At 46.6% G+C, this 19,924-nt stretch overlaps 1 long non-coding RNA gene and 1 other non-coding gene across 2 annotated transcripts in view; both read left to right on the forward strand.

Moving 5' to 3' along the window:
- The window catches only part of LOC135361710 (uncharacterized), a 570,432-nt gene that overhangs the window by 181,412 nt on the left and 369,096 nt on the right, over positions 1 to 19,924 (forward strand). The window lies entirely within an intron of this gene.
- On the forward strand, positions 12,733 to 12,836 carry LOC123852150 (U6 spliceosomal RNA). The gene has a single exon (XR_006792774.1). It is a non-coding gene; the product is annotated as a U6 spliceosomal RNA (small nuclear RNA).

Consider the following 19,924-nt stretch of genomic DNA (forward strand, 5'->3'; position numbering starts at 1 on the left):
CCTCCTGAGGTCCACAGAAAGAAAGTGGAACTCTGTGTGAACCTCTGTGTTTGGGGCACCCAGGGGTTCCATAGCCTCTGGTAGTGCACCCTTAGTTACAGATGTTCTTTAGTGCACCCTTAGCAACATCTGCTCCAGGAAGCCAGTGCTTACATCCACCTCCTTCCCAGTTCCCATCTTTCCCTATGTTTTGAATTAGTTGGTTGCACTGAGACCTCAGGTCTCTTACTGGTTCAGGAACTTTTGTGATCTTCCAGGTTATCTGTCTTTTTCTCTTTTTTTTTTTCTTGAATTAAGGATGGGAGCAACATTTTTTTTCCACATCCTAGGTCTCCTCACCCTTTTAATCTATAATTTTTTATAAGTTTAATTGTTTTTTTAAATAATCTCTATACCCAACATGGGGCTCAAACTCACAACCCCAAGATCAAGAGTCACACACACACTTTTCCTGTGGAGCCAGCCAGGCACCCCTTTAATCCATTATTAAAAGAAGATAGTTGGGCTTTGCTTTTTTGTTTTGTTTTATTTTTAATCCAATCTGACAGATTCCATCTTTAATTAGCAGGTTAGGCCTTTTACATTTAGTGTAATTACTTATATGATTGATTATACATTGAGGAATTACAGTTATGATAGAACCATAGGCTGTATTAAGAAGAGCACATGGCTTGAGGTCCAAGATTCGAGGCCAATTATGTAACTTGACACGTCTTAGTTTTGTGTAGTCACTCATTTTCTGAACCTCCATTTATTTACTGTTAGAAGGGTCTTATGATACCAGACACAAGGAATTACTTTGGGGAGTGTGAAAATTAATGTAGCTGATACTGTATTAAAACTGTGTTCTATACAAATATTTGATGGTTTTATGATCAAGGAGGAAATTGTGGTCAGACAGTTCCATGGCAGCTGGATGGGTTTGTAGTTTTGTTCTGCCCTAGACCTGCAGTGATGGTGATTTAAGTGGTGCCTGTAACACATTTAGCTTCCTTTATGTAATTCTTTGTAATACTTGTCACATCCCTTGTACTTACTTGCTTATGTTTTTCTTGTCAGACTAGGTCCTCATTAAGAGCAGGAAATACAGTTTATTTATGTCTATATTTCTCTCTCTTGCCGAGTGCCTGGCACAATATATGCTCAATATGGGTTTGTGGAATTGAAACACATTTTAAAAATACAGCACTGAAGCTCTCTGCACTAGTTGGAAAATGCAGCATTCCCCGGATACAGGATAGCTAAGTATTTAAGAATTTGACCAACCTCCGAGGTTCTTACTTCAGAGCCTCGATTGCTGTCGACATTGCCTGAACCCCTTGACACCCAGGACAGCGCTCGCTAGTCAGCAGGCATCATGGGTGGTGAAAATTCTTTCCGAAGCTCCTGGGAAATTTGCCTGTCAGGTCACGGTCAGCTCTACACAAATGTATTGCCAGTTTCCACGACTTCGTATGACCACTCTCCAAGCTGTAGTAATTGTCACATTTGTGTGTGACTTCTCAACATTCCTGTGACGTTACCACTGCCTTGCCACAGATGCAAAAGGGTGAGAATTAAGTGGGGATTTGCAAACTTGTAGAGAAGCTTGGTTTTTGTTTGCTCATGAAGTGCTGAGGTGGAACTGAAAGGTTTCTCTCTGAAACTTCTGTGGAGTTTCTGTGGTTTCGCAGCACGTGTCCAGGTCTGGGTCAGCTCTCACTTGTCATCTGCTTCTGAGTGGGGGGGGGCCTGAGAGGGGCTTTCTGAGTAGGGATATGCGTGCCCCACGTTATGAAGGTTATCTTCCCCACTCTGGCCATCTCCAGCCACTCCAAGCTTGCCCCAGCCCAGCTGCCCTTCGTCTGTTCCACATAACTGAGCACCAGAATGATCTTCACCCACGTTTTTTGTTCTCTTGTTACTTGTTCTTGTGTTGTTCCCGCAGATTATAATTTCCTCAGACCAGCAGTCCTGCCTTGATTTTTTTTTTTGTCTTGAAAGGCCAGATATAGAGCAGGGTAAGTGGTGGCTTCTTGCTGAACATATGCTAACTCTACGTCTAGCTCCATCCTTACAGACTGGAAGCGTTTCACATGAGGATTATGTAGTAGTAACACTCAGAGAGTTGAGATTCAGCCATTCCACATATCCATTTTTGGGAAGCAAATTCAAGTTATCCTTTGTAAAACCGAGGGATGCCCAAGGTATAGCCAAGGTTGAATGGGGGAAGTAGTTTTGGCCCCCAGCAAAAACAGTTTTGACAGGCCGATAAGGGCAGGTCGGTATTGATCCACAGCAGTCCAGGCTGGATCCCCTTTTTTGTGCCATTGGCCTGATAATTTATGCTGTTTTACCTCTTCTTAGCTGCCTGGTGGTGGCAAAACTCTGAGACCTTTTCACTGGCTAATTGATCGCTGGCAAACACTGGCCTCTCTGGAGACCCAGGCGTCTTCACTGGGGAGATCCTTGGGTTTAAATTTTTTTTCTTTTCAGGAGACTTTGGATAAGTGCCTCCACCCTACTTCAAGCATCACTGGGCCCAGGAAAGGAAGTGTGGATTTAGAGGAAGTACTAAGGAAAAACTAGTGAAGCCTGCTGCCCATGGCAGCGGTAAGCTCTCAGAAGGCAGGGCTGTGTCTTATCACTCTCCTCCTGGCAGAGTCAGCAATCAGACAATATTTACTGAATACATGATGAATGACTGGGTTGAAGGGGGGATGGGATTCCCCTGTCAATGAAAAGATTCAGTATATACAGAAATTTAGTCATGGAGGATAGAACTCTTGATATCTGCCTCGCCATGATATGCCATGATTTACTTGGTAATGGACACAGCTTAGCAAAATGTGTTTTATCCCCACACCTCACTCATTGTTTAAAGATGCTGGCCAGGCGTCAGCGCAGCCTGGGCCAGGGAGAGCAGTTGGCCCGTTAGTCATCATCTGTCATGCCTACAGACTCCAGGGACCAGGACATTTATACTCAGAATCACAAAGAGAATTAGCACATTAATGCCTTTGTTCCTAACCACCAGGGCTATTCATCCTGTCCCAGCCTGGCGTCAAGGTCTTTGGAAGCTCTGCCAGCCTCCTCACCTGCCTACCGCTTCCTTCTAAGACTCCTGCTCAGCAGCACCTTGCATTTGCTCCTTCTGGGTGGCTTTGTGATTGTGCAGAACTCCAGGGCATGATTCTTCCTTCTCTGAATGCACGTCAGCGTTGGGTGTAATGATTCTAGAAGGCTCAATGTCTTCCTCTTCTGTTTTTGCCGTATGTTTTTAAATCAAATCAGAAAGTAGTTTCAGCTTAATTCAAGAACTCTGTCTAGTGCTTCTAGTGCACTGTGATGGAGATAAAGAGCGCTTCTCATTCGTGATTGCTAGCTGCCCCAGGAGTGCCTGTCCCCCCTGTATGCTAGGCTGGCTTTAGGACGAGAGTGGATTTTTCCTTAAGACCTAACCTTCCTCAGTACTTTTCACATTTGCTTATTAGCCACATTTCTCGGAGTCTCCTATGAGCCAGGCACTGTGTTAAAGCCCTTACTGGTGTTCTGTCATTGACCCTCTTCACTCTCTCCTTATGAAGAGAGGCATTATCGTGTCCACTTTACAGATGAAGAAACTCGAATTCAGGCTCAGGGAGATTATGTGATGTACCCAAAACAACCTGCACAGAGGAGAAGTAAATTTCTCAGGAACACAGAGCCAGTAACTGGGGGAGATGGGACTTGAAGACAGGCCTCTGGGGCTCCTCAGTGCTAGTTATTAGCACAGAAGACTATCTAAATGCTTTACAAAGTGATTGGGTGGACGATCCATGCCATGGCATGGATGACTTTGCAATGTATTTGTAGAGATGTGATAGACCTTAAAAATAGGCAAGGTAGAGTAATATATAATTAAGTACTAAAGTCGATCAGGGATATTTGATGTTATGCTCCAAGAAAGCTTTTCGATCCAGTCAAGTCCCATTATCTTCATATAATCAATGAAGAGTCTGAAGATTATTGACATTGCAGATCTTGTACAAAGCCACAGAACCAATATCAAAAAGCCGAGTCAGCACGTGATGGTAAGTTATTTTAATGTTAATCCATTATTCATTTTGACATATACTCCTGCCTTGATGACTTCCCAGAAGCAAATGTTATGAGGGTTTTAGAAGCATTCATGCAAAAGTGTTAGTTTTGGCCAAACAGTGTCTGTTGTGCATTTCAATCTAGGAGAACAAAGCTGGCATACTTACGGGAATAGAGCAAGTTGTTCCTCACCCTAAATTATGCAGCAATATCTGGGTGATTCCAGAAGGCTCAGTGTCTTACCAAAAAATGTGTAGTGTCAGTCTGAACTGGTATTTACAAATGAAGAGATGTTATTAGGGGGGTAATTTGGTTAAATGAATATTGTGCCAAATTATCTCAAATTTATAAGATAACACTTATAACAATTTTATGGAAAATTGCTTCCAAAATTATACCCTTATAAAGTGCACACATTAATAACACACCACAAGGACACGTAAATTATATAAGAGTCATATCCTTTTGCAGTTGCGTACATTGAATAATGTGATGTTTTTGCAAGAGCAAAAGGTATACTATGTTATTAAGACATACTGGCATTTTAAAGTGCTACATTAACACCACCATAGACAATCTGGAGATACAGATACAATGAAGACATAGTGTTTTGAGCAAGATGTGATTTGTTCCCTTTCTAAAGGGAAAAATTAAAACAAAAACAGTATCACACATATAGAGAGTGAGATGAGCTCCAAATACATGTTAGGAAGGGTTGATGTAGCCTGTGGTTATTTTGTAAAGTGTGTTACACTGAAATGAAGAGATAAATGTGACCATCAGAACTGTGAAGTGCTTAGTTACCCAGCAACAAGGTGGAGACACTTTTCCCCCATTAACTGCTGGGATTGTGGCTGCTTTGTCAGTGTGAGACATGAGTACCACCCATAAGTCTAGAAGCCATGGGTCAGTACCCACCGTCCCGCAGGCGGCTGGCGGTATAGAGTGGCACACTGCGCTGTCTTGTGCGCACTCCCTCATCATGCCTTTACTAATTCTAACTGCTATAGAGCACCTTTGCTTCCTGCTCCATATTCTCTCGTCCCGTAGATGCTCTGGTGAAGGCCACCTCCCCCTTCAAGGTCTGGATTGAGAGTCATAATCTCTGTGAAGACTTTTCTGACTCCTCTCATAGAATTACAGTTTGTTCGTTCGGCCTCCACTGGAATCCACTTTAGTGCACTTGTTGGTGTCCATGTTTGTCTCCCCATTAGACTATAAGTAGTCTTAATCATCTCTGTGAACCTAAACACCATCACTGCTGATAACTCAGAATGGTGCACATTTCTTGGATGAATGAATGAATGAAAGGAAAGCAAACATCTGAATGAGACCCTGAAGGGTTTAAAAATACGGCTGTCAACATCGGTGCTACCAACTGTACCATCAGTTCTAGAGGTCACTTGGGCTGGACCATAACATTTGCATATTTGTGATTTATCTTTGTGGTTTCTGGCACCTTCTTGCTTTTCCATAACTAGGGCACTTTGTTGACAGGCTTCAATTTTGGATCAGCTGTCTTCATTTTTGGGATGGAGCTGGTAACTGTGACACTGGGTTTCCATTGTTACAGGAATTTTATAGGGAGACCCCCACCCAAGTCATACCAGCTAAGCAGCTACCTTCTGTATCTACGTCTGAGGCATCTGCCTAAGTTCTAGAAAAACACTCCTCTCTCTCACACTTAATTTTTCTTCCCTAGTTCCTCCTTCCTTTCTTTTTTCCTCAAAGATGTTTTGAGGACCTACTGTGTTCAGGTCACAGAGTCAGCTGTTAGGGACACAAATACTAGTAAAATCAATGCAACAACCACAACAACACATTTTTTTCCCCCCTCTGGCAGAGAAAGTTAATGCTTACCAATATCTGTCTCTTACCAACATCTGTCATCTTATCTTGTTGTGTCTACTGCTAGACAGTATTTGTACTCCCCTTGCAGCTTTTTTGGGCAAATGACTGGATTTCAGCTAGTGCAATTGTAGATGGAAGTGGTGAATGCCATTTTTAAGTCTGACTCTTAAATCTTCTGTAACATCTGAGTTTTCTTTCTCTCCCCATGTCGACTAACTGGATCGAGCAGATCCAGGGGAGAACTCCTGAGCCCCCACCTTGAGTGAACTGACAACAACCCCTAAAAGTTACTTTGATGTCCACCCATATTTTTCCTCCCTTTGCATTATATTTAGGAAATGCTTTTCTTCTGGTGTAGGACCACCTCCTCCCACTTACCCAGGGAATTTATTTTCTCTTCAACATCTTCTTCCATCAGCACTGAAGCACGTTCAGATTTCCATCCTCTTAAAAAAAAAGAGAGACAGACCAGATACCCTTCTGTGGACACTTTGCCCTTTTTCTTGCTCTCCTCCCACATAGCTCTCCTCTCATTTACAGCTGAACTTTCTGAAATATTTGTCTACACTTTCTATGTTTTCTTAACTCTTGTCAACTTCTAAACCTACTGCAGTGTGGATTCTCTGTGCCCCCAACCTCCTGCCATGAAACTCCTCTTACTCAGACTACCACCAACCTGTGTGTTTGTGTGTGTGTGTGTGTGTGTGTGTGTCTCAAACCCAATAAATATATTAGTACTTATTTTACTTGTTTTTTTTTGTTTGTTTGTTTGTTTTTTACAGAATTTGGTTTTGTTAAACTTTCCTCCTTCTTGAAAAAAATCTAGTCCCTTGGCCTCCATGATGGCCATTTCTCCAGGTTTTGTTTCTTTTTCCTGACCATCTTTCTGGTTTTCTTTGAGGATCCCTTTCCTTTTACCATCGCTGAAATGTCAGCATTCTAATCCAGATCATCTTTTCCCCTCCCTTCTATATGTATGCTCCTTCTGGGCAGGCTCACTCCACTCTCCTAGCAACATGAACTACCTAGATGCTGATCCTTCCAGCTCTTTCTCCAGCTAGGATGCTTTCTTGAGCTCCAGTGTTCACCTAATTAGCACATGTGAGCATTGTAGTGGTTGCCTTCTTCTATCCCAGAGTATTAATATACCAGAAATTTTTAAACCAAATACTCAGTGATGGACATTTCAGTTATTTGTGTTTTTGTTTGTTTTTTCTTCTGCTCTAACAACATTGCAATAAATATCCTTAAACATGAATCTTTAAAAAGCAGTGATCTCTGTAGGATAAATGCACACACTGAAATGAGTGGACCATGTGTTATGTATGTTTAAGATGCTGATACGTGTTATCAGGTCATCCCCAGACTTGTACCAATAGTTCATGGATGTGTCAATGTTTTGAATTTTCCAACATGGTCATACCTTTATCTCATCTGATATAGAAAAATATATGATTTAAATTATATTTTTTTTTAATTAGAAAAAGGGTTGAAGATCTTTTCATACGTATGTTGTCCATTTAATTTTTCTTTCATGAATTGTCCATGTTTTTGAAAATACTGGTATTTTACTTATTGTTTTTAAAGCACTCATGGTATATATATCTCAAAATACCTTTTTCCTGATGTCATTTTTTTCTATCAGCTTTGTTTGTTGTTTTTTGGCCATACTAATATTTCTTTAAAATAGTTTTCTAGCTATGTTGACATACTTAAAATGGCTTTTCATGTCTTAAGATTATGAACATATTCACCCAAATCCTTTATAGTGATTTTAATCTAAGTTTTTTTGCACTATTGTTATGATCCACATGGAATTTATTTTGATATGAAGGATGAGGGGAGGATATGGCCTTATTATTTTTTTTCCCAAATGGATAGCCACATTTTCTCATAATCATTTCCCCAGTGACTGAGATCCTGCAGATGCAGTATTTCCCATCAGCATCCTCATCTGTAAAGCTGGACTAGCAATTTCATGAGCTGTCAGGAGCTGAGATAACCCACGGAAGCCCCGCACAGAAATGGAGATAGGGCAGATGCAGAGGATTCCTGTTATAGGTATCCCTCTACCCTCTACTGCTGGCTCTGAATCCGGGGCCTTGGTCACAACTTTAGGGGCTGATTTCATCATCACTAAGATCAGAAGATCTGGACAGCTGTAACTGAGGGACTGTGTATCCCAGAGCGGAAGCAGGCAGGGATGAAGAATGCCCTGAGGTACCTTCCTGTTTTGCATAAAGGGGATCTAGGATGTTGACTCAGGGATTAAGCTTTGAGGAAAATATACTTCTGCTACTTACTCATTGTGGGGACTTCTTGGAACTTCATTTCTCTGCAGGAAGATGCTGGGTGACTAGGGAAGCAGAGCTTAAACTGAGGCAGCCATAGCCAAGGAACTCCTGGGACCAGCAGAAGCTGGACAAGGCAGGGAGGATCCTTCTTTGAGGATTTGGAGGGAGCATGGCCCTGCCAATGGCTGGATTTCAGACTTGTGGCCTCCTTATCTGTCTCTCTTGTTTCCTGACATCTATGTTCACTTTTGCTAAGCAGCCCCAGACAAGGGGCACCGCACCTTTACTTGGTGGCCTATCTCTCCCTGAGTCTGTCCCCGCCCCACTAGTATTTTCTCACCTCCCAAATCGATCTGTGGTCTCAGAGCTGCGGCCAAGGTAACTGGCAGCACCTGTTGCTGTTTTGTTATTTTCATTGTCACTGCAGCTGGGAGGAGCACAGAATTCCCTTATTAACCTGCAGATCTACTAGAGAATGCCATACCAGACATCAGACACCTGAGGTCTGTTTTCACCTCTGTAGTTCTGCAACTTCTCAGGTGTGCTGATAGCTCAGGGTGGATGTGAGTCTCCGTGCAGCTTGACCAGGAAAGTGCTTTCAGTGCCCCTGGTTTCTGTGGGGAGTGGCATGGGCCACACCACGCCAGGCCTCAGCCTGATAACTCAGGCATCATCTTGGCCCAGAGCAGTTGGGGCCGGCTGCTACAGCAGGTCAGGTGTGAGGGGCACCCAGCGAGCTGGCATGACTCTCCTTGGGACGTGCAGGCCCCCGAAGCTGCGGGAACATTATTTAAATAAGAGCCGGCATAAAAACAGACGGAGCCATTGAATATCATAGTCACAGTGAGGAGTGCCACATAGATCTGTGCTGAGCTGAAGAAAGATGAATGAATATAGCCTCCATGCCTGTTGTGGCCTCAGGCTGAGCGGAGCCCTTCCCTGGGAGGTGGTGAGATCCAGAATTGCCCTTCCGCTTGTCCTGAGGACGGAAGCCTCCCGTGGCTGGGCTGCAGGCAGAGCACACTGGCCCGTATGAGATGCTCACCAGCTGGAAATACGGGGGCCAGTTGTTACTAAATCCAATGGCGAATGAATTTGGGGAACAAAATTAAAACAAACAGTATAGCAACAAATACCAGTGGTGAAATCTGACGCGTAAGTGGTAAGTAAATGGGTTTCCTTATCACTCCAGATATCAGCTGTCTGAATGTAACATATGATTTGTTCTCCACCACAGCTGTCTGTCCCCTTCCGTAGGTGCTATTCTGTCGGTCCACCTGATTAGGAGCTTTGGGAATCTTCATACATATACATATGCAGTGACTTTTTCTCTCAGTCAGTGTTTCCCCAGGAACATCAAAGACTGTGTCCCATTCATTAATTCCAGTGTGTACTTCCCTGGTGGAGAATAAGAGTGCAGAAATTCTGGGAAAGGACCAGAAGGAATTTGGGGTAATGTTCTCAGTAGGTTCCCAGTATTGGGTCCTGAGAACAGAAATGATAGTATTTGAAAACAGCTGACCCTCAAATCCCTTGTGGGGAATTCAAGGTCCCTTGCAAAGTAGTCACAGCTGTTTCCAGCCACACTGCCCCTGCGCCCCCCCCACCCCGCTTTCGCCCTCCCCCACCCCCATCTGGTTCTCTTGGATTCTTATCCCAATATCAAGGTTGCTCTTCACCCGCACCTGCCTTCCATGCTTTCTGTGCCTTTGCTCTGCTCCATGTAGCTGCTCCTGCCTTGACTGTCCTTGTTTTCAGCTTCTCTCTTGGGAGAATTGTCTCCTCGCCTTCAGAGCTGAGGCTAAACAAGTATCTTGTCTGTACTGTCCCTTTAATCCACCCACCCCACCCTTACCTGCTAAAACAAAACTAATTGTTTCTTAAGCTTTTCCATAACCCTGGGCATGGCCAGGGAGTGTCTCTCATTCATCTTTGTGTTGTTTGGAATTGGTAAGTGGAGTTTTTCCAAGGTTTTCTTTGCAAGATAGGAAGGCTAACGTGGAGCGGAGGGCTGCCTGGGAAGTGCTGGGGGCTGAAGGGAGAGCGGAGGGAGGGATCTCTAGAAGGGCAGAGCAGCACCCTCACTGCTCCCCACAATAACAAGTCAGTGCAACTGTCTGGGCTCACTGGGTTGACCTTGGCCAGGGAGGTAGGGAAGGCAGTGATGCCCCTGAGCTAACGTGGAGAGAGAGCTCGTGCCGTGGGCTGGCTCCAGCCATGCCTGCAGTGGTCTCCAAGGAAGGGCAGTTCTGGGTCTCTGAGTCGGTTGCCATGGCAGCTGGCCCAGACCCGCCTCGGGGGCAGGGTTTCACCCTCCGGTCAGTCAGGGCAGTTGAATCCAAAAACCTGCTTACCACTTTTGGTGTGGAGTCCCCTGGCTGAATGAGGTCCACAGGCTGGAGAGACTGTCCTCGTTCGTGTCGGAAGGCCCGCTGCCCTGCAGTGTCCGGGTGGCGACTGGGTCTGGCTGAGGGCAGTGGGAGCCGAGACTCTGCTGCCTCTGGCTCAGGTGGATTGCTGTGCCCTGCCTGGTGACCAGGTCGAGTGGAATCCATGCGGCCCCGCCGTCTGCGTGCCGGCTCTCAGGGTGGAAACCAGGCTTGGGGTTTGCCTGCCAGTGGGGAGAGCTGGAGGCAGCATAAGCCGGCCAAGGGTCGCTGGGTGCTGTTCGGTCTCCGCTCCCTCCGGCTCTGGTGTGTCTGCTGGCCCATCCCCCGAGGGCCGGCTTCTGGAGCGGAGCGTCAGCGGGCCGCTCTGGGCCTCGGCACCAGCAGGGTGGTGGGGACAAGCACAGCCAGTATGAAGGGGAAGGTTGTGTCAGGGGTGCCAGGGAGGGAGGGATCCTGGACCTCTGAGCCGGTGCAGAGTTGAATGTCACGCCTGGCACACATTTTCACACTGTAAAGTGGGACAACCCAGTTACTTGGCATTATTCATCTGGAAATCTGTATGAGTTATCCATTGCTATGTAACGAACGACCCCCAAACCTGATGCCTGAAAGCCCCAAACATTTGTTGCCTCACGGTTTATGCGGCCAGGACTCTGGGAGAGACTTGGCTGGGTGAGCCTGGCTCGGGGTCTCTGAGGACAAGGACAAGGCTGTTACTGTCTCAAGGCTCAAGCACACTCCTGTGGTTGTGGACAGGCCTCAGGTCTCAAGACCAGAGATGGCAGTTCTTTGCCATGTGGGCCTCCCCATACTGCTGCTCATGACACGGTAGCTTGCTTCTCCTGGAGCATGTTTCTGAGGGTGGGGGTGCAAGCTGGAAGGTGAAACCCAGTCTTTTCATAACTTTACCTTCAATGTGCCGTCTCCTCCCTTCTCCATGTTCGATTCACCAGAAGCAAGTCAGCAAGTCCTGCAGACTTCCTGGGGAGAGGTGCTACAAAGGCGTGAGTCACAGGAGGCGGGTTCCCCTGACAGCAGGCATTTTGGCAATGATCGTGCCCCAGTAAAGGTGCTGATTTTTGAGGATATGAGTGGTTGGAGGAGTCAGGAAATAATTCAGGAAGAAAGGAGCCTTGAGAGGAGCCTGGGGGACTGTGTAATTCTAATTCAGGTACTAACGACCAATAAATCATTATTGCCTGAATAAATGCACAAAGATACACAGCTCCGCCTTCTACCAACCTCCACCTATAAAGCCCTGCATTTTGAACCACAAGGTAATGATTCATAGGGTGTGTCTGTGGAATCAACTGCCCCTGATTGGGAGCTCTGTGGCCAGTCCGCAGTAGCACGTCTCCTCATGGCCATGTGCTTCCCCCACAGTGAACTCTAGGGACCCCGACCCCACCTCTTTGCAGCTACCCCCAGAGCACCGGGCTTAAAAGCATAAGCAAACTGCACACAAGGCCAGTCTGCACTTGGCCGAGAGCCCCGCGCTTGAAGTCTTGGTCTTCCAAGCAACTGTGTTCAGTGCAGTCACTTCCATTATCCCCCTGTGCACAGAGCTGCGTTACGTCGGGCAGACACGAGAAGGGGACCTGTGGTAAACTTCTCAGACACGCCTGCACCTGGAGACACTCTTTGGCCTGGCTTTGCTGGAGGCAGTGGAGAGCTGTGCTGAATTGCAGCAATCAGACTAGACCTGGGTGCATCGGTGGTGCGAGTGTGGACTGTGGTTCCCCAGAGGCCTGACTGCAGCACCCACTCCGCCACCACCTAGCACGGCCTTGCTCTGCCCTCGGTGAGCATGTGCTCTCGTGCGGCGCCTCCCAGGCCTTGCTGGGAGGGCCCCAGACTGCCCGCTTCTAGCAGCATGCCAGACACTTGAGTAATGCCACCCCTTGTCCCCAGAAGATAGAGCCGGTTTTGATTCTGCTCTTTTGCTTCCAGATCCCTTCCTGGTATCAGAACACAGCTAGAAGTAAAGGGAGGTCTTAAGTGCTTTATCATCTCCCTTCCCCACGTTGTCCACGAATCCCAGATAGTATACGGTTTGCTCATCGCAGCAGAAACCAGTTGTAGGGGATAAACAAACCTTTTGTCTCCAGATCTCTGAAGTGTTTTAAACAATTAGTCGGGTGCTTGCTTTGGCAGCACATATACTAAAATTGGAACAATACAGTGATTAGCATGGCCCCTGCACAAGGATGACATGAAAATTCATGAAGCATTCCATATTTTTAAAGAAGACATACAGATGGCCAACAGATATATGAAAAGATGCCCAACATCACTGATCATCAGGGAAATGCAAATCAAAACTGCAGTGAGATAGCACCTCACAGCTGCCAGAATGACTAAAATCAATAACAAAAGAAATAACAGGTGTTGGTGAGGATTTGGAGAAGGGGAGCCCTCGTGCACTGTTGGTAGTAATGCAAGCTGGTGCGGCCCCTGTGGAAGACAGTATGGAGGGTCCTCAAAAAGTTAAAAATAGAGCTACCCTATGATCCAGTAATTGTACTACTGGGTATTTACCCAAAGGATACAAAGATACTAATTCAAAGGGGTACATGCACCCTAATGCTTACAGCAGCATTATCTACAGATATCTACACAATATCTCAAATTATGGAAAGAGCCCAAGTATCCATCAACTGATGAATGGATAAATATATATATAAGTATATATATATATATTCCAAATATATATCTATATGGAATAACATTCAGCCATAAAAACCAGACTGATGAATTACATTAAGTACATAATAAAATGATTATGAATAGGTCGGCGTTAATTTAATCAGGGGCAGTCTGCTCAAGTGCCTTCAGTACGCAGACTGTAGCTGGAATGTGGGGAGCTGCTGGGGGCAAGATGGTGGGGATGGAACAAGAGAGCACATATCCTGCCTAGAAATGTTCACGTTTAATATTTAAATAAAATACAGCACTGGCCAAAACACATTTGTACGCCAGAGGGCCTCTAGTCTATAGGCCCTAATCTGGCGGGCCTAGTGGGTATGGCTGTTTCTTGCGCTGTATCACTGCTGAACCAAGTGGCACAAATCCACAGGGTAGAAGGACCCTCTGCAGACCTCAGACCTACGTCTCAGTGATGGGCATGGCCTCAGGGGCACAGCTCGGTGGCTACGTGGCCCGAGTGAAACACAGCTGGGTTCCTGAGGTCCACCTGTGGGTTCTTCCAGGGGCATGAGAACTCCTAATAGCACAAAAGGTGTTAATGGAGGTTAGAGTTGGGGCTCTGGGAGTTTGGATTTCATTGCTTTGTCTCTGTTGACCCTGAAGCCAGTCAGATTTCTGAATCTTGCTCATCCTCAGCTCCCTCACTGGGAAAGAAGGGATGGTATCAGCACCTCCCCTGTGGGCTGGCTGGGAGGGTTCCGTGTGGAGAGAGATTCAGGGCATGCTCAGTACTCAATGAGGGGGCATCTCTGCTCCTACGGTCATTCCTTCTGTGCTCCCAGAAGATTTGAGGGAAAGGCGTGGGGAGAGATTCATGTTTAAATTAAAGAGCTTCAAACATTATTTAAAGGCTCTAACTGTCTTCCCAACTGCCTCGGTTTTCTGTCTCTGGACTCTGTGAGCCCTTTGCTTCTTTACCATGCCTCTAGATGATGGTTTTCTGCTCTTGTCCTCACCCCACATTTGCCACATCTTTCAGGGGACTGGCACGCTATTTGCTGAATGAATCAGGGAGCCAAACAGAGGCTTCTCTGGGCACTCCTGTGTGTACTTTAGGACTTCTTCCTTTCCAGACATCCAAGACCTGCCATCTCCTGCCCTCTTATGAGGTGACTTCCCAGCCTGGTGCTGGGCCCCTCCTACCTCCAGGGCTTCCTGAATCATTCACCTCTCCTTGCGATCCAAACCCCCGACGTCAGATGTGCTCCGCTTGACACTGCGAGTGCCTCTGCTTGTCCCCTGTGCCTTATGGTCACTCCCCCTGAATGCTGAGAGGAAAAGCCCCAAAGGAATCCTGTAGATTTGCTCGACCGCCTCCCACCGAGCCCTTCAGTGTACTCTGCTCATGGTGATCCCCACTGCCCAGTCCGTTCTTCGTCTGCTCGTGCCCCTGTAACATAATCCTGCAGGCTGGGGCCTTCAACAGCAGACACTTACTTCTCACAGTGCTGGAGGCTAGAAGTCCATGATCAGGGTGATGACAGATCTGATTTCTGTTGAAGGCTGTCTGTCTGCTTGGCTTGCAGATGACCACCTTTGCACGGTTTCCTCCTGTGACAGGGAGAGAGAGGACGCAAGCTCTCTGTATGTCTACTTATAAGGGCACTCATGCCATCGAGAGAGCTCCACCCTCATGACCCCATCACCTCCCTAAGCCCCCCCAGTACCATCACATTGGGGGTTAGGCTTTCAACGTGAATTTAGGGGTATGCGGTCCATAGCATCCATGCTCACTCTTCTAGACCCTGCCGTGCCTTTCTCCCTCACGCACTGGTACTCAGCCAGCCTGCCTCTCCCTGAGCTTTCCAGGGTGAACCCCACAGTCCGTGGCACAGACCGTGGTTGAACCCCTCTCCTCCTTCCCCAGCATTCGGGTCTTTTCCCTTTGCACATGGGTCCGTGTCTCTCTCTACAGCCTGCTTTTCCACATCACACATCACCTCTCCAGTTGTATGTGCTCTGGCTTCTTACACGGGAACAGTACACTTGATCCGTGGGAGGCACTGAGAACTACAGAAAATGTGCCACACAACTTCATGAGGAGTCGATTTGACTTTAAGTTGGGGGAAATGCAATGACATTAATTTGAAGTTAAGATACATATACACACATGCATACTCATACAACTCTATATAGAACATATTAGACTCAGGCAGTTTTTTAAAGTGAAAAATGTTTGAAGGCACGTCATGTGTGTTGGGCACCCAGATTCTTAGGGCTGGGTATGTCCTCTGCTGAGCCACGGGAAGTACTTTGGGGGGAAATGTCCCAGAGGGTGAGGTACAGGGCACTATGTCTTGAAAATTAATCTCAGAAACCAAAGACTTGGTTTTCCTGCCTGAGAGAGTTCCTCCCTGCCATGAGCCCCAGGTCCCCCTGCTGAGGCCCTGGCACACTCTTCATCTTTTCTGCTCCCAACCTGTGACAAACACTAACCATCCCACCGCGTCAGTTCTCTCCAGGGTCCGCCCGTGTATTGTCCGCTCCTGAGCGGCTGCCTGGGTTCAGACGTTCAGAATCTCACCCAGGGATTATTTCTACTTCACATTTGCCAGTTGCTCTGCTCCTTCTCAGTTCATTTCATCATAACATTTTCCTTTTGCTTGTTTTAGATGGAAACAGACATACAAAGATCAGAAATACGTACTTTTTGATCTCTTGAGGAAAGGGCTAACGTGATGTGTTTGTTTCTCAAGGTTATAAAGTCCTACAGATAAAGCTCAGTTTTTAATAAAAAAAGGATGGTAGATTCTGGAAAAGCTTTGTTACAGTACGATCTTCCAGTGCCATGGCTCAATGGCACAACCATAGCAGGGAAGGCTTCGGCCCCAGGGTCTGTGACCGGCCGGGGAAGCAGGGGTGGCCGGGCTAAGTCCTGTCTTCCGTCTGGAATTATGACTACCTTTCTCCAGCATTGCTTCGTGAGAGCTGTTGGTACTGCGTCCAGAACAGTTGAGTCACGTAGCTCAGGCCACACAAATTGTTCAATTATCCTTCCTTGGAAACCGTACCTTCTGTCCTGTCTGGCAAGGAGAGTTGTCTTAGCACCCAGCTCAGTGCCGATCCCCTGGGGCTTGCCAATATTTGTTTATTGAACTGGTACTTTAATTAACGTAGAGTCCTACATGCATCTGGAAATGTATATTGACATATTTCAGTTCGAAAATTCTTCTTAACAGGATTAGAAAATTATGTAAGTTTAGAACTAGAGTCACTCAAGAAGACCAACTGTTTGTATTTTATATTTTTAATAACTGAAAGTGTATGAAAGTAACAATGGGAACACATTTCCTACAGAACTGTTCATGTTACTCTTTGTTTTGACACTTGCTAAAAACTTAAAAAATCTGGGATCATGTGTGTGGACCATTCTATCTTAATCAATATCTGCTCATCACTTAGGGGATGGAAAATAAAATACAGCCAAAGAAAAGATTCCTGAAGAGTTTTTGATAAATTGCTTGTGACTGTCAGAAACATTGATTCCAACAGATCTCAGGCAATAATTTGAGAATGTTTTATCTTTGGCGGGTATTGCAAATGGGTTAAATTATTTTGCCAGGTCACTTACACCCTGTCATCCCACACTTCCATTGGATTCAACATATTTCTAATTTAGCTGGAAATATTCAGGTTTCCAAAACTTTGAAAAGTAGAATTGTTGCTACAAAACAAAAATTTCGCTTAATCTGCCATTTTGGAGCTCTTTGGGAGATGTGAGAAGGCCCTCACGAAGCACGTACTTTTAAAACCAAGACGGGGCAATGCCTCGCCAGTCCTGGCCCACTGATTTCCTAAGGAGACCCTCCAGGGGTCTTCCAGGGGGTTGTGGGGTGAGCAGCTGGAGGCGGCCTGGGTCACACGTGTTTCTAATACTGAATTCTATGCTAGACTTGAAACTGGTTCCCACACTTGAAAATCACAGGCAAATTTAGAAGAAATGCAGAAGTGTTCCAGCAGTAAGGAAAAAAAAAAAAAGCTTTATCTACTGCAGATTTCGGGGCGCTTGTGTGAGTCAGGCACCTCTGTCTTCATTTTTTGCAGAGTGGTGAACTAATGAGGTTTGACTGGTTTTGCGTTAGGCAGTCCTGGAATTCTGTCCTGAGCCTTTCCAGTGACCCACGATCTCCAGGAGCACTTCGGTGTCCCTGTGCTTTGTCTCCTTGTGTCTCACCCAGCAGAGTTCCAGACTTCTGCTGAGTCCCCAGTGTAGTGAATGAACCCATTCATTGGAGTTACAGTGGTTTCTATAGGTACATTAGAATTCCTCCAAACCATCTCTGCTGATCCCCCCACGGCTTCTCATCTCTTGATCTCTTACTTCACGTCTTTACCTTTGCTCTTATTCCTGGCTACTGCCTTGTGGACCACTACTGACCCAGGTAGGAGAACCCCGCACCTGACCCTCCTGCTGTGTCCCCACCCATGGGGTGAGGCAGCCAGCATGCCCCAGGAGCCTGGGCCTGCCTGTTCCCCAACCCTCCCCCCACACGCCCTGAGGGGATAGCAAGCTGGGCCCAGCCCTACAAGGACAGCAGAAAAATTAAGCTTTTCTGATTCCATGGTCCCCCTCAGGGCAGGGAGTTCCCTTTGGGGTCCAGGCCAGGCTGATTTAAGACTCTTTCCTAATCTTAAACCCTTTAGTGGGAGAAGCATCATTATGACCCCAGTTTGCCATTATTATCCCAAGCACTGTTTATCACTGAGAACTGCGTATGTACTTTGAGAGAGGGCTACTTGCTGAGTGTTGACAAGACTACACCCCACCATCAGCCCCCGTCCCAGCACTTCCCCCTCGGGCCCTCTCTCCCATTTATCACACGTGGACTGAACACTGCAGAGCTCTGGAGGTCCCCTGGGGGAGACACCTCAGAAGATGGCTGGGCAGGCGAGGGCCGGAGGGGCTCAGACCCTCTTGGGGTAGCACATCGGGCTCTCGGCAGAGGAGGTGAGCGTGCCGGGGACACTCACGCGCACCGTCACACTCATGCTGCCCAAGCCCCAGGGGATAGTGTCCATACCTCCCTCTGATACTTGGGGCACGGAGGGCCGGCAGGTTCATGTGCTTCTCTAAGGCCAGGCTGCTGTGAAACAGTGGGGATTTGAACTCTGCTTTCCCGGTCCATGTCCCCATTCTTCCTACGATTTCCAGCATCTTCATGTGACGTTGTCTTTCTGAAATGCTCTGTGACCAAGAGACAGGTATTTGGTTCTCTTTTCTCAGGTCCCTCTTGGGTCACACGGGACACTGGGTTGGGTTGTCCCATGTGCAGGACAAGGCAATCTGAAGCAGGACAAGAAGTATGTGGTGCTGAGGGGCAGAACACAGCAATCCAGGGATGACGCCCCCCCCCCCCGCCCCCTGCCCTCCATACACGATTTTTTGACAAAGTGGTCACTGATTCTGAGGTTAGAAATACTGATCTTTATTTGGCCTTACTCAGCCTATTTGCAAAAATCCCAGATTTTGTGGCCTAAAGTGCCAGTGAGATCCAGTTTAACCAAACTTTTACTTGGTTCAACTTATTAGGAACCAGAATAGATCTTTGATGCATCCATAAAGAGTCACAGATAAGAGGTTAGTCTTCTCTGTCTGCATTCTGGATCCCCCAAAGAGCAGATATGCTCCATTGGTCTGACCATGTTTTTAGAAAATAATGAACACATGGCTGTACAGTGTCACCAAGGTGAATGTTAACTTGTGCGGCACACTTTTGGGTTATCCAAATGGAACATAATTGCACATCCGCACTCCCTCGGATGCAGGCTCCACCCACCCCCAAGACACCCATTCTAAATTGTGTTTCCAAAGCTGTAATCATGTTGTGGTTATCAGGACACATGGCGGCTGCCCTGGACTTCCATCTGGTATTTCTCAGAGGGTGGCCATTGTGTGTGAGGAGCCATCAGGGACGTGGTTCCTCTCCCCAGCCATGCTTCTCCCAAACCCTGAGGTTTGAACAGCAGGCCATTAGCCAGCTTTTTGTCCTGCCAGGGACAGCTTTGCTTTTTCTCCTGTGGCTCTTCTGAGTTCAATAAAGCAGAAGCTCAAATTCCTATCTCTCCACTTTTCAGTTGCCAACTCCCAAGCCAACTCTTACCTCATTGGAATAATAAAGCCCTTGCAACCTCTACTTATTCTTCAGTCAGTCTCCAGCACCCCGTTCTTGAGCAGTATCTGTCTCAGTTGCAGGGTGGCACTCTGGCCACAGACTCCAGCCTCCTCCTGGGTGGTGCACACAAAGCTGCACAAATGTCAAATCATCAACTCTTACATTTGCTGGGGATCTTATTGATGATCTAAATAAACCCTTCCATTTTGACACGTGGTGCAGCTGGGTTCCAGAGAGGTGACAGTCAGCTCAACTTTAGCACTGCATGGTTGGTCACTTGGTCCGGACTCGAAGAGAGGTGCTTGGCGTCTCATGCCGTGGTCCTTCCCTGGCCCCATATTTGGGATCCAGGCTCGTTTCTTTCACTGGTTGTTGCTTTTTTATTTTCAAATCCTGCTAGTCTCCATGTTTATATTTCTTCCCTGCTTTGTTCCCAGAATTATTTCATGTGACTTACAATACTATAATAAAATAGCAACACACAGATTGATTTTTAAGATTCAGAGTGAAG

Source organism: Mirounga angustirostris, unplaced genomic scaffold, assembly GCF_029215605.1.
Source record: "Mirounga angustirostris isolate CCGP_5_RB_7025 unplaced genomic scaffold, mMirAng1.0.hap1 SCAF_10, whole genome shotgun sequence".
In the NCBI taxonomy this organism is placed as follows: Eukaryota; Metazoa; Chordata; class Mammalia; order Carnivora; family Phocidae; genus Mirounga; species Mirounga angustirostris.